The 15,301-nt window shown below is 44.7% G+C and overlaps 1 protein-coding gene across 1 annotated transcript in view; it reads left to right on the top strand.

Moving 5' to 3' along the window:
- The window catches only part of SV2B (synaptic vesicle glycoprotein 2B), a 154,060-nt gene that overhangs the window by 26,453 nt on the left and 112,306 nt on the right, over positions 1-15,301 (top strand). The gene's annotated exons all lie outside the window — the stretch shown is intronic.

Raw genomic sequence — 15,301 nt, 5'->3', positions numbered from 1 at the left:
TCTGGTGTTAAATGCCGTTTTCCACTCGTCCCCCTCTCTGATGCGGATGAGGTTATAGGCGCCTCTTAAGTCCAATTTAGTGAAGATGTGGGCACCTTGGAGGCGATCAAAGAGTTCAGAGATGAGGGGTAAGGGGTAGCGGTTCTTAACCGTGATTTTATTAAGACCGCGGTAGTCAATGCAAGGACGTAGGGAGCCATCTTTTTTGGACACAAAGAAAAATCCGGCTCCGGCAGGAGAGGAGGATTTACGGATAAAGCCCTTTTTTAGATTCTCCTGGACGTATTCGGACATGGCAAGAGTCTCTGGGACAGAGAGAGGATAAATTCTGCCCCGGGGTGGAGTAGTGCCCGGGAGGAGGTCGATAGGGCAATCATAAGGCCTGTGAGGAGGTAGAGTCTCAGCTTGTTTTTTGCAGAAAACATCCGCGAAGTCCATATAGGCCTTAGGGAGACCGGTTACTGGAGGAACCACAGAGTTACGGCAAGGGTTACTGGGAACCGGTTTTAGACAGTTCTTGGAACAAGAGGACCCCCAACTCTTGATCTCCCCAGTGGACCAATCCAGGGTAGGGGAATGAAGTTGAAGCCAGGGAAGTCCAAGGAGAATTTCCGAGGTGCAATTGGGGAGGACCAAAAGTTCAATCCTCTCATGATGAGATCCGATGCTCATAAGAAGGGGCTCCGTGCGGAAACGTATGGAACAGTCCAATCTTTCATTATTTACACAATTGATGTAGAGGGGTCTGGCGAGACTGGTCACCGGGATGTTGAACCTGTTGACGAGAGAGGCCAAAATAAAATTTCCTGCAGATCCAGAGTCCAAGAAGGCCACTGTAGAGAAGGAGAAGGCAGAGGCAGACATCCGCACAGGCACAGTAAGACGTGGAGAAGCAGAGTAGACATCAAGGACTGTCTCCTCTTTGTGCGGAGTCAGCGTACGTCTTTCCAGGCGGGGAGGACGGATAGGACAATCTCTCAGGAAGTGTTCGGTACTAGCACAGTACAGGCAGAGGTTCTCCATACGGCGTTGTGTCCTCTCTTGAGGTGTCAGGCGAGACCGGTCGACCTGCATAGCCTCCACGGCGGGAGGCACAGGAACAGATTGCAGGGGACCAGAGGAGAGAGGAGCCGAGGAGAAGAAACGCCTCGTGCGAACAGAGTCCATATCTTGGCGGAGTTCCTGACGCCTTTCGGAAAAACGCATGTCAATGCGAGTGGCTAGGTGAATAAGTTCATGTAGATTAGCAGGAATTTCTCGTGCGGCCAGAACATCTTTAATGTTGCTGGATAGGCCTTTTTTGAAGGTCGCGCAGAGGGCCTCATTATTCCAGGACAACTCTGAAGCAAGAGTACGGAATTGTACGGCATACTCGCCAACGGAAGAATTACCCTGGACCAGGTTCAACAGGGCAGTCTCAGCAGAAGAGGCTCGGGCAGGTTCCTCAAAGACACTTCGGATTTCCGAGAAGAAGGAGTGTACAGAGGCAGTGACGGGATCATTGCGGTCCCAGAGCGGTGTGGCCCATGACAGGGCTTTTCCGGACAGAAGGCTGACTACGAAAGCCACCTTAGACCTTTCAGTGGGAAACAGGTCCGACATCATCTCCAGATGCAGGGAACATTGGGAAAGAAAGCCACGGCAAAACTTAGAGTCCCCATCAAATTTATCCGGCAAGGATAAGCGTATCCCAGGAGCGGCCACTCGCTGCGGAGGAGGTGCAGGAGCTGGCGGAGGAGATGACTGCTGAAGCTGTGGTAGTAACTGTTGTAGCATAACGGTCAGTTGAGACAGCTGTTGGCCTTGTTGCGCTATCTGTTGTGACTGCTGGGCGACCACCGTGGTGAGGTCAGCGACAACTGGCAGAGGAACTTCAGCGGGATCCATGGCCGGATCTACTGTCACGATGCCGGCTGGCAGGTAGTGGATCCTCTGTGCCAGAGAGGGATTGGCGTGGACCGTGCTAGTGGACCGGTTCTAAGCCACTACTGGTTTTCACCAGAGCCCGCCGCAAAGCGGGATGGTCTTGCTGCGGCGGTAGTGACCAGGTCGTATCCACTAGCAACGGCTCACCTCTCTGGCTGCTGAAGATAGGCGCGGTACAAGGGAGTAGGCAAAAGCAAGGTCGGACGTAGCAGAAGGTCGGGGCAGGCAGCAAGGATCGTAGTCAGGGGCAACGGCAGAAGGTCTGGAAACACAGGCAAGGAACACACAAGGAACGCTTTCACTGGCACTAAGGCAACAAGATCCGGCAAGGGAGTGCAGGGGAAGTGAGGTGATATAGGGAAGTGCACAGGTGAACACACTAATTGGAACCACTGCGCCAATCAGCGGCGCAGTGGCCCTTTAAATCGCAGAGACCCGGCGCGCGCGCGCCCTAGGGAGCGGGGCCGCGCGCGCCGGGACAGAACAGACGGAGAGCGAGTCAGGTAGGGGAGCCGGGGTGCGCATCGCGAGCGGGCGCTACCCGCATCGCGAATCGCATCCCGGCTGGCAGCGGAATCGCAGCGCCCCGGGTCAGAGGACGTGACCGGAGCGCTGCCGCGGGGAGAGTGAAGCGAGCGCTCCGGGGAGGAGCGGGGACCCGGAGCGCTCGGCGTAACACAGCCTTCTAGCCATCTTCTCCCCAAGCAAAGCTGCACCCTCCCCAATGAGGTGCAGCCCGTCCCTACTGTAGAGCCGGTAACAAACAGAGAAGTCGGCCCAGTTCTCCATGAACCCAAACCCCTCCTTCCTGTGCCAGCTTCTGAGCCACTTGTTTACCTCCCTGATCTCCTGGTGCCTCTCTGGTGTGGCTCGTGGTACAGGTAATATTTCAGAAAATATTACCTTGGAGGTCCTTGCCGTAAGCTTGCGGCCTAAGTCCCTGAAATTATTTTTAAGGACACTCCACCTACCTCTTACTTTGTCATTGGTGCCAATATATACAATGACTGCTGGGTCTTCTCCAGCCCCACCCAGCAACCTGTCAACCCGATCCGCGATGTTCCGAACTCAAGCGCCAGGAAGATAACAATGTTGTAACTTGAGTGCCCACTCTTGTACAGTATTTACTAATGTAAAATGGGATATTTCTGCATGAACTGAGAAGTAGATCCATTTACATGGATTTGTATATTTTTCACCTTAATCCATTTTCCAGCATTTTTCGAATCTAGACAGGATTAAGCTAGTTACCAAAGTAATGGTATTAAATGGGGGTATCTTGTTTAAACAACCTTTTTTTTTTACACATCCAATAAAATGTATTTGTGTTTCATTGCAATTTTTGTAGTCCATGTGAAAATTTTATTGGATTTTTGAAAAAAGCTGGATCTTTTTAAATTCTATGAGAGTGCTGGATTTGTCTCCTGATTGGAGAAATACTTTCCATGAATTAACTGCCACAGAGTGGCTGTGTGTTGTCCCTTGCATCTGGAAGGAGGAAACTCTGAAACTGGTCTCCTAGATGCGGTGTAAAAACTTTTTATTTTTATGTTCCTATAATTTTGTAATATCTCTACATTCTGTCTTATAGAGGAGGTTCCAAAGGGTAGACCCATCTCTACAGTGTTCTCATGTCTGTGTTCTCTTGTAATGTCTGCTCTGGCCAGTTTGTGCATTCGGCACTCTAGCCAGCTTAGTGTTAATTTTTCTAGCCAATCAGAACCTAGGATGGGTTATTTGTACCCTTCTCAGGCCTTCAGCCTGGCTGCTAATTTATACTTTGTTCAGGGTTTTATTCTGTTCACTTCTGTCTGTGTGTGTGTGCACATTTTACTTTGTATTGCCAAGGCCTTCTGTCCAGTGTTAACTTTTAGTTCTATTCTGATATTCTTTGTTATTATATGTACCTGGTTGGGATTAGTCTGTCCCATTTGTGTCTTATTATGTTTTTTCAGTTTGTGTGTTTTCACACCTGCATCTGTGAGTCTTGATTCATGACCCCCCTCTTCAGACATGTTTGTGCTTTGAGCGTTTATGAATCTGTTTAGTATCTGTACCTGTGTTTAGATGTGTTTTGGATTTTGAGTTTTATCCAAAGTTTGATCCTGTCTTACACAGTGGTGAACCCTCTAACTGTCATTCTAGTGTTTGCATATCCTTGATTTATATAGTGTCTGTCTTCAGTCTAACCCTGTTCATCTCCTGCATCCCTGGATAAATCTCACGATATACAGTATTGTTCCTAGTTTACCTGTCTTGTTCACATTATCATATCTGCTGTTTATTTATTTTTTTGGTTCTTAGGCTGTTGTCTGTATGCTATATTCCTGTTACCATGTTTCCCGGATGTCTGATTTGTGCTACTTTGTATTCCTGCTGTAATTTTATTTACTGTGTGTCCCCTTATGTTTATATTGACCATGACACCCTAGTTAGTGCACCTTAGTTAGTGAAGGGACCTTGTTGTGTGCTCCCAGATAGAGCAGTTGTTCAAGTAGGTAGAGAAAGAGGGTCCTGGGATAAGCTTAGGGCCCTAACTGAGACCTATGTGGCTTTGTCTATTGAGGATGGTTTTATGTTACAATGGTCCAGAAAAGACCATTAAATACTAAAGAAATTGCAACCTAAGGCCATTTATTTATTTATTGTTTGTGCACCCTAAGTAGATGGTGCATGACTTCTCTTTTTGGTGTACTTTAAATCTCTGTTTCATGCTCCCCACCTAAGGCTCTTCAATAGGCATACAAATGTGCGCAAATTATAAGCCACACACAAAGGGAATTCTGTTAAGTTTCTGCAGTGGAAAATCATCAGCAATTCTACAGGTAAATCTGTACCAATTGTGTGGATTTTAGTGCTGATTTGTTGCAGCTCTGCCACTGCATATTTAAGATAAAAATATGTAAATGTTGAAAGGGTTTCCCAATTAAAATGTAAAAATAAATACAGCCTGCTAGGGAGTACAATAATAAAATACTCGGATTCTCATTTTGCTCAGTGCAGAACCGCTGCTCTAGTCCATCCTGGTGTCTCTGTTTACTTCCACTAATGATCACTTTTCCTTGTTGAACATACTGCAACCTCAATGATTGAATACCAGATGAGCTCAACATCAATGAAAGTAAACAGAGGCAACAGGCAGACTGGAGCAGCAGCGCTTGACTCGCTAAGGTGAGTATAGTGTATTTTATTATTTTACACTCCTAGCAGGTTGTCATTTGTATATTATTAAAGTCAGAGAACCCCTTAACCCCTTTAGGACCTCGGGCATACGGGTACGCCCTGACGTCCTGCGAGCGACGGTGACCGGACCGGGATGCCTGCTGAAATCATTCAGCAGGCACCCCGTGCAAACCCCTGGGGGGTCCTGAGACCTCCCCCATGTCGGCGATTCAGATCGGCGATTCAGATCGGCAATTTGCGACGATTCTGGGCTAATTGGGTCTGTGGTGAAAATCCGACCAACCAGCTCCGACCAACCTTGAAGGATAGGAATGAGGTGGCAGGGGTGCCACCTCCTCCTATCCCCTAACATTGGTGGGTCAGGACAGTTGTGGGTGGGGGAGGGGGTTAAATTTGAAATGCCCGCTCTGCCCACCCCTGGATGACCAAGCAGAGCGGGGGGAAGATTGCGGCGTGTGCTGAAGTACCTGACTGCGGTGAGGGGCCGGCGATTGCGGCGGGACTGGCGGCAGAAAGGAGGATCAGTGATAAGTGATCTTCACTGTTGCCTTCAAGGAGTTGCCAAAATAGCCAAAGGCTGTCTGGGCATGCTGGGAGTTGTAGTTTTGCAACATCTGGAAGGCCACAGTTAGGAGACCACTGTGCAGTGGTGTCCAAACTGTAGCCCTTCCAGATGTTGCAAAACTACAACTCTGAGCATGCCCAGACATTCCAGGTCTGCTGGGAGTTGTAGTTTTGTAAAATCTGGCCCTTCAGATGTTGCAGAACTACAACTCACAGCATGCCTGGACAGTCTGGGCATGCTTGGAGTTGATGTTTTGCAACATCTGGAGGGCTGCAGTTTGGACACCACCGCACAGTGGTCTCCAAACTGTTCTCCTCCAGTTGTTGCATAACTACAACTCCCAACATGCCCTTCGGCTGTCTGGGCATGCTGGGAGTTGTAGTTTTGCAACATCTGGAAGGCCACAGTTAGGAGACCACTGTGCAGTGGTGTCCAAACTGTAGCCCTTCCAGATGTTGCAAAACTACAACTCCCAGCATGCCCAGACATTCCAGGTCTGCTGGGAGTTGTAGTTTTGTAAAATATGGCCCTTCAGATGTTGCAGAACTACAACTCACAGCATGCCTGGACAGTCTGGGCATGCTTGGAGTTGATGTTTTGCAACATCTGGAGGGCGGCAGTTTGGACACCACCGCACAGTGGTCTCCAAACTGTTCTCCTCCAGTTGTTGCATAACTACAACTCCCAACATGCCCTTCGGCTGTCTGGGCATGCTGGGAGTTGTAGTTTTGCAACAACTGGAGGCACACTGGTTGGGAAACACTGAGTTAAGTAACAAACTCTCAGTGTTTTGCAACCAGTATGCCTCCAGCTGTTGCATAACCACAACCCCCGGGGATAGGGTCCCTTGTGGAAAGACTGGGCGAATGGGTGGATTTCTACCTCCAACCCCTAACCAAAATCACCCCGACGTACATAAAAGATACGGGGTATACAATCACGATGTTGGAGAACATGCATTGGGATGAGAGCTTTTTCTGGGTGAAGTGTGATGTTGTCGCTCTGTACCCTTCCATACCATGGAATAAAGGATTGGATGCACTCTTTTTTTGTTTAGGTCAATTTAGCACATACTCCCCTGTCCTGAAGGAATTTCTCATATTGGTAGTAGATTTTTATTAAATCATAATTTTTTTTATGTTTGATGAGAAATTTTTCCTTCAGGCCAGGGGAGCACCGATGGGGGCTAAGAACTCGCCATCGTTGGCAAATTTATATATGATTTTTTGGGAGATTAACTTCCTTTTGTACAGAAAATAATCCCTTCTTTGAGTGCATCCAATGGGTGGGTCATTATATAGACGACCTACTCATGGTATGGAAGGGTGCAGAGAGACAGTTTGAACAATTTGTTGATTATATCAACAATAATTACCTTAATCTGCAGTTTACAGTACATATAGACAAGGAAAAAATAAATTTTCTGGACGTGACCTTATATGTGGAGAATAATAGGGTCATGTTCAGACCGTACTGCAAAGAGACTGTGACAAATTCTGTATTAATGGCAACATCGTGTCACCCAAAACACGTTGTAGAGAACATCCCATATGGAGAACTGTGCCGTACTAAAAGGAATTGTACGTCTAATTCTATTTTTTTAAATGAAATGAAACAACTTAATGAGAGAATGGGTGAAAGGAGTTACACAAAAGAGAACCTGGAAAAAGCTAATAAGAGAGAACAGGATAGAGATAGGAATACTCTAGTAACAAATCAAACTAAAAACAGGAATGGGAATAAATACTCAGTTAGGAAAAACCCCACTTTTGTAACTGCATACAGTGCGCAATTTCTTGCCATTAAACACATCGTAACAAAGTACTTACCGGTTCTTGAAGTGGACACAGTGTTAAGGGAAGTCATTACAGGATGTATCAATGTAACCCTCAGGAGAGGTCCAACATTGGGGTCCGTGCTCTCACCCAGTTTATTCAGCAGTAAATCCAAGTCTGAACAAGGTAGCAAATGTTGGCTAAAATACAAAGGGAATGTGGGCTGCGGACATGGCAGGTGCATAACTTGCACCTATATGGAAAAAACGGATCATTTCACATCATATACTACTAACACAACATATCCAATAACAAGCTATATTAATTGTAGTACGGAATACGTAGTGTATCTTGCAGCTTGCACACAATGTAGACTGCAATATGTGGGATCCACCAGCAACCAATTAAAAGTTCGTATCCGCAGACACCTCTCCGATGCTAGTGGTATGAAAATAGGGGTATCTGCCTTAACTAAACATTTTTGTGAACACCATGGAGGGAACACTGCCACCCTGAGTGTAAAGGGAATAGAGAGGGTTAAAAAAAAAAAAACAAGAAAGGGAGATCTTAAAAACATTTATTAAACAGGGAGACTTTCTGGATGTTTTGCCTGAAGACGATACATCCAGATGGATTGAACCGGAGATTGGATCTGATTACAGTTTACTAAGGTTATAATGTAAATATAGCTTACCAATAAATTTAAAATGTAATTAAAATATACTAATAATAATATGAAAGCAATCATCCTAATGCATGTATTTCCTCTATATTCCCTCGGTAGTTATTACTAAGTGCATATATATATATATATATATATATATATATATATATATATATATATATCAAAGTAATGGACATTAGTGTAAGTAAATTTAACATTCTTCAAACACCGGAGAAAATATGGATCATATTTTCCAACATAGCTGATTTTTATCAGTCATGTGATTTTTCACAAACACTATTTTAATGTGTCATTAGTGTGAAGTCTTTATTCTATGACTAAGCGCATCTAAGCGCGAAACGCGTCAGCAAGACTAACTGTACCTGTTTGTCCTGTGGAATTCAATAAACAAAAACATTTTATCAGCATACTTGGTGCTGGACATTCGTTTGTGTTGGATCTGCTGTAGAAGCTAGGGCGGTGCCGGCGGGTCCGTGACACAGGTGTGCGCATAGCAGGAGGGAGCTGTATTCCTTTTGGAAGTTTAGGAAGTTCCACAACCCCCAGCATGCACCAAAGCGCATGCTGGGAGTTGTAGTTTTGCAACAGCCAGAGGTTCGCCCCCCATGTGAATGTACAGGCTACATTCACACGGGCGGGGATTTACAGCGAGTTTCTCGCTGCAAGTTTGAGATGCAGCAAATTTTCCGCTGCAGCTTAAACTCCCAGCAGGAAACTCTCTGTAAACCCACGCCCCTGGTGAATATACCCTAAGAACACTACACTACACTGCACTAACATAATAAAGGGTAAAACACTTACACAGTTACCCACCCCCTAAATAAAATAAAAAAATGTCTCATACAACACTTTTTCCAAAACGGAGCCTCCAGCTGTTGCAAAACAACTCCCAGTATTGCCGGACAGCCATTGACTGTCCAGGCATGCTGGGAGTTTTGCAACAGCTTGAGGCACCCTGTTTAGGAAACACTGCCGCAGGGTATTTTTGGAATCAGAGGCAAGTCTAATTCTTTAATCCGGGTCCGTCCCTATGCAAATCCCTTATTTAGGCCTCAAATGCACATGGCGCCCTCTCACTTCAGAGCCCTCTCATATTTTAAGGCAACAGTTTAGGGACAACAAATTTTGGGGGGCTTTTTCTCCTTTTACCCTTATGAAAAGGTAAAATTGGGGTGTACTCCAGCATGTTATTGTAAAGAAATTAAATTTTTTACACTAACATGCTGGTGTTGCCCCATACTTTTCATTTTCACAAGAGGAAAAAGGAAAAAAAGACCCCCAAAATTTGTAATGCAATTTCTCCCGAGTACGGAAAAACCCCATATGTCGACATAAAATGCTCTGTGGGCGCACAAGGCTCAGGAGTGAGAGTGTCATGTACATTTGAGGTGATTTGCCCTGTGGCGGCAGATCATTACAGTGGTTCTGACATAAACGCAAAAAAAAAAACACATTTGACCCCATTTTGGAAACTACACCTCTCACGGAATGTAACAACACGTAACATCGTGAGCCTTAACACCCCACAGGTATTTGATGAATTTCCATTAAAGTTGGACGTGAAAATTAAAAATTAAACATTTTTCACTAGAATGCTGGTGTTTTCCCAGTGTTTCATTTTCACAAGGGGTAATAGGAAAAAGCCCCCCAAAATTTGTAACACCATTTCTTCTGAGTATATCCATATATATATATCCATATCTTGGTGTAAAGTACTCTACGGTTGAGCAATGCTCAAAAGAGAAGGAGCGCCATTGGGCTTTTGGAGAGAGAATGTGTCTGGAATTGAAGGCCATGTGCGTTTACAAAGCCCCCATGGTGCCAGAACAGTGGACTTCCCCAACATGTGACCCCATTTTGGAAACCACACCCCTCAAGGAATGTAATAAGGGGTGCAGTGAGCAATTACACCCCACAGGTGTCTGACAAATTTTTTGAACAGTCGTTCATAAAAATGAAAAAAAAATTCATTTGCACAGCCCACTGTTCCAAAGATCTGTCAAAAGTCATTTGGGGTGTAAATGCTCACTGCACCCCTTATTACATTCTGTGAGGGGTGTAGTTTCCAAAATAAGGTCACATGTGGGGGAGGACCATTGTTCTGGTAGCAAGGGGGCTTTGTAAACACACATGGCCCCCGACTTCCATTCCAAACAAATTCTCTCTCCAAAAATCCAATGGTGCTCCTTCTCTTCTGAGCATTGCAGTTCGCCCCAGAGCACTTTACATCCACATATGGGGTATTAACATACTCAGAAGAAACAGGTTTAAAACTTTGGGAGGCTTTTTCTCCTATTACCCCTTGTGATAAATGAAAAATTTGGAGAAACACCAGCATTTTAGTGAAAAAATCTAATTTTCATGCTGTCAAACACCTGTGGGGTGTAAAGGCTCACTGTACCCCTTGTTACGTTCCTTGAGGGGTGTTGTTTCCCAAATAGTTGCCCAAATGTGGGGCTTTTTTTGCTCTTCTTGTACCCTAGGGGCTTCCTAAATTCTAAATACCCCCAAAACCATTTCAGCAAAATTTGCTTTCCAAAAGCCAAATGTGGCTCCCTCTCTTCTGAGCATTGTAGTGCTCCCGCAGAGCACTTGACATCCACACATGGGGTATTTCCATACTCAGAAGAAATGGGGTTACAAATTTTGGGTGGCATTTTCTCCTATTATTTCTTGCAAAAATTGTAAATTTGTGGAAAGAAAATCTGCATTTTAATGAAAAAATAAAAATCATTTACACATCCGAATTTAACGAAAAGTTGTCAAACTCCTGTGGGGTGTTAAGGCTCACTGTACCCCTTGTTACGTGCCTTGAGGGGTGTAGTTTCCAAAATAGTATGCCATGTGTTTTATTTATTTTATTTATTTTTTGCTTTTCTGGCACAATAGGGGCTTCCTAAATCCAACATGGCCCCCGAAAACCATTTTAGCAAAATTTCCTTTCAAAAAGCCAAATGTGGCTCCTGCTCTTCTGAGCATTGTAGTGCGCTCATAAAGCACTTTATGTCCACACATGGGGTATTTCCTTACTGAGGTTACAATTTTTTGGGGGGTATTTTCTCCTATTACCTCTTGCAAAAAGGGTTAATTTAGTGAAAAAACTGCATTTTATTGGGGAAAAAAAATCACTTACACAGTCGTTAAACACCTGTGAGGTGTTAAGGCTTACTGTACCTCTTGTTGCGTGCCATGAGGGTTGTAGTTTCCAAAATAGTATGCCACATGTTTTTTTTTTTTTTGCTGTTATGGCACCATAGGGGCTTCCTAAATGTGACATGCGCCCCCAAAACCATTTCAGCACAATTCACTTTCCAAAATCATATTGTCGCTCCTTCGCTTCTGAGCCCTCTACTGTGCCCGCAGAACATTTTACGTTCACATATGAGGTATTTCCTTACTCTAGAGAAATTGGGTTACACATTTTGGGGTGCTTCTCCTTTTACCCCTTGTAAAAATTCAAAAACTGGGTCTACAATAACATGTTAGTGTAAAAAATTGAGATTTTGAATTTTCACTTTGCTGCTATTTCTGTGAAACACCTAAAGGGTTATCAAACTTTCTGAATGTCTTTTGGAATACTTTGAGGGGTGCAGTTTTTATAACGGGGTCATTTATGGGGTATTTCTAATATGAAGGCCCTGAACCTGCTGCTGAACTTTGAAGCCCTCTGATGTCTTCCAAAAGGAAAAACATGTCAACTTTATGATGCAAACATAAAGGGACATGCAAATCAACATATAATTTATTTGGTATGTCTATTTTACTCACAAGCAGAGAGCTTCAAAATTAGAAAAATGGAAAATTGTCTTATTTTTTTAATGACATTTTTGAATTTTCCACCAAGCAATGATGCAAGTATCAAACAAAACTTTACCACTAAGTTAAAGTAGAATATGTCATGAATAAACAATCAAAATCATAAGTAAAAGCATCCCAGAGTTATTTATGCTTAAAGTGACAGTGGTCAGATGTGAATATAATGCTCTGGTCCTTAAGGTGAAAATGGGCTTGATCCTTAACCCCTTAAGGACGCAGGATGTACTCAAACGGCCCCTTTTCCGAGTCCTTAAGGACTCAGGACGTTTGAGTACGTCCTGTCAAATCCCGCCCCCCCCCCACCGCTAGCCGGAGGGGAGCCGGTGCCCGATGCCTGCTGAAATCGTTCAGCAGGCATCGCGGCATATCGCCCAGGGGGGTCATGATGACCCCCCATGTCGGCGATGGCAGCAGATCGCTGGACAATTCAGTCCAGTGATCTGCGGCAGATTCGGGGTCAATCGGGTCTCCAGTGACCCAGTGACCCGGAATACAGGCTGTTCGGGGCCGTCTCTGACGGCCCCGAACAGCCATAGCCAGCAGGGGTGAGGTGGCACTGGTGCCACCTCACGATCGCCCTGATTCATCGGCCGGTTTACCGGCCGACCAATCAGGGCACCTGCTCCGGGTGTCACTCCCGCAACCCGCTCCGCCCCTCTTCCGGAGGACGTGAGCGGGTGCGGGACGTGGACCCCGACAGCTGGAGACCCCGATCCCCGGCGTCAATGTTGGGATCGGGGCCCCAGGAGCGGCGGCGGCGGTGGGACTGACCTGTGTCCGGAGCAGCAGCAGGAGGTGAGTGACAGCCTTCTGCTGTTGCTTAGCAACAGCTCCCAGCATGCAAAAAGGGCATGCTGTGAGCTGTAGTTATGCAACAGCAGGAGGCAGACCACCACAACTCCCAGCATTCGCTTATGGGCATGCTGGGACTTATACTTTTGCAACAGCTGGAGGCACATTTTTTCTATGGAAAAGTGTATCTTCAGCTGTTGTATAACTACAACTCCCAGCTTGCACAATCAGCTAAAGTGCATGCTGGGAGTTGTAGTGGTGCATCTGCTGGTTGCATAACTACAACTCCCAGCATGCCCGTTGGCTGTCGGTGACTGCTGAGAGTTGTAGTTTTGCAACAGCTGAAGGCACACTGAGTTAAGTAGCAAACCAGTGTGTCTCCAGCTGTTCCATAACTACAATCCCCAGCCAAAGTAGTATGCCTCCAGCTGTTGCATAAACACAAGACCCAGCATGCCCTTCAGCTGTCCGTACATGCTGGGGGTTGTAGCTTTTGCAACAGCTGAAGGCACACTGGTTGCAAAACACTGAGTTTGTGACCAAACTCGGTGTTTCACAACCAGTGTGCCTCCAGCTGTTGCAAAAGTACAACTCCCAGCATGCACTGATAGACCGTACATGCTGGGAGTTGTAGTTTTGCAACAGCTGGATGTTTCTCCCCCCCAATGTGAATGTACAGGGTACACTCACATGGGAGGAGGTTTACAATAAGTATCCGGCTGCAAGTTTGAGCTGCGGCAAATTTTCTGCCGCAGCTCAAACTGCCAGCGAGAAACTACTGTGAACCCCCGCCCGTGCGACTGTACCCTAAAAACACTACACTACACTAACACACAATAAAATAAAAAATAAAAAACATTACATATACACATACCCCTACACAGCCCCACTCCCCTCCCCAATAAAAATAAAAAACGTCTGGTACGCCACGGTTTCCAAAACTGAGCCTCCAGCTGTTGCAAAACAACTACTCCCAGTATTACCAGACAGCCACTGACTGTCCAGGCATGCTGGGAGTTATACAACAGCTGGAGACACCCTGTTTGGGAATCACTGGCGTAGAATACCCCTATGTCCACCCCTATGCAATCCCTAATTTAGGCCTCAAATGCGCATGAAGCTCTCGCTTTGGAGCCCTGTCGTATTTCAAGTTTAGGGTCACATATGGGGTATCGCCGTACTCGGGAGAAATTGTGTTACAAATATTTGGGGGTATTTTCTGCTTTTACCCTTTTAAAAAATGTAAATTTTTTGGGAAAAGAAGCATTTTAGGTAAAAAAAAAAATTTTTTTTTTTTACATATACAAAAGTCGTGAAACACCTGTGGGGTATTAAGGTTCACTTTACCCCTTGTTACGTTCCCCGAGGGGTCTAGTTTCCAAAATAGTATGCCATGTGTTTTTTTTTTTGCTGTTCTGGCACCATAGGGGCTTCCTAAATGCGGCATGCCCCCAGAGCAAAATTTGCTTTCAAAAAGCCAAATGTGACTCCTCTTCTGAGACCTGTAGTGCGCCAGCAGAGCACTTTTCACCCCCATATAGGGTGTTTTCTGAATCGGGAGAAATTTGGCTTCAAATTTTGGGGGGTATTTTCTGCTATTACCCTTTTTAAAAATGTAAAACTTTTGGGAAACCAAGCATTTTAGGAAAAAAAAAATATTATTATTTTTTTACATATGCAAAAGTCGTGAATCACCTGTGGGGTATTAAGGTTCGCTTTACCCCTTGTTATGTTTCCCGAGGGGTCTAGTTACCAAAATGGTATGCCATGTGTTTTTTTTTTTTTGCTGTTTTGGCACCATAGGGGCTTCCTAAAAACCATTTGTCGCTCCTTCCCTTCTGAGCCCTCTACTGCGCCCGCCGAACACTTTATATAGACATATGAGGTATGTGCTTACTCGAGAAAAATTGGGGTTCAAATATAAGTAAAAATTTTCTCCTTTTTACCCCTTGCAAAAATTCAAAAATTGGGTCTACAAGAACATGCGAGTGTAAAAAATGAAGATTGTGAATTTTCTCCTTCACTTTGCTGCTATTCCTGTGAAACACCTAAAGGGTTAAAACGCTGACTGAATGTCATTTTGAATACTTTGGGGGGTGCAGTTTTTAAAATGGGGTAATTTGTGGGGTATTTCTAATATGAAGATCCTTCAAATCCACTTCAAACCTGAACTGGTCCCTGAAAAAAAGCGAGTTTCAAAATTTTGTGAAAAATTGGAAAATTGCTGCTGAACTTTGAAGCCCTCTGGTGTCTTCCAAAAGTAAAAACACGTCAATTTTATGATGCAAACATAAAGTAGATATATTGTATATGTGAATAAAAAATAAATTATTTGGAATATCCATTTTCCTTACAAGCAGAGAGCTTCAAAGTTAGAAAAATGCTAAATTTTTCATCAAATTTTTCATCAAATTTTGGGATTTTTCACCAAGAAAGGATGCAAGTTACCACAAATTTTACCACTATGTTAAAGTAGAATATTTCACGAAAAAACTGTCTCGGAATCAGAATGATAACTAAAAGCATTCCAGAGTTATTAATGTTTAAAGTGACAGTGGT

Source organism: Hyla sarda, chromosome 4, assembly GCF_029499605.1.
Source record: "Hyla sarda isolate aHylSar1 chromosome 4, aHylSar1.hap1, whole genome shotgun sequence".
In the NCBI taxonomy this organism is placed as follows: Eukaryota; Metazoa; Chordata; class Amphibia; order Anura; family Hylidae; genus Hyla; species Hyla sarda.
This window is presented reverse-complemented; position numbering and strand designations above follow the sequence as displayed.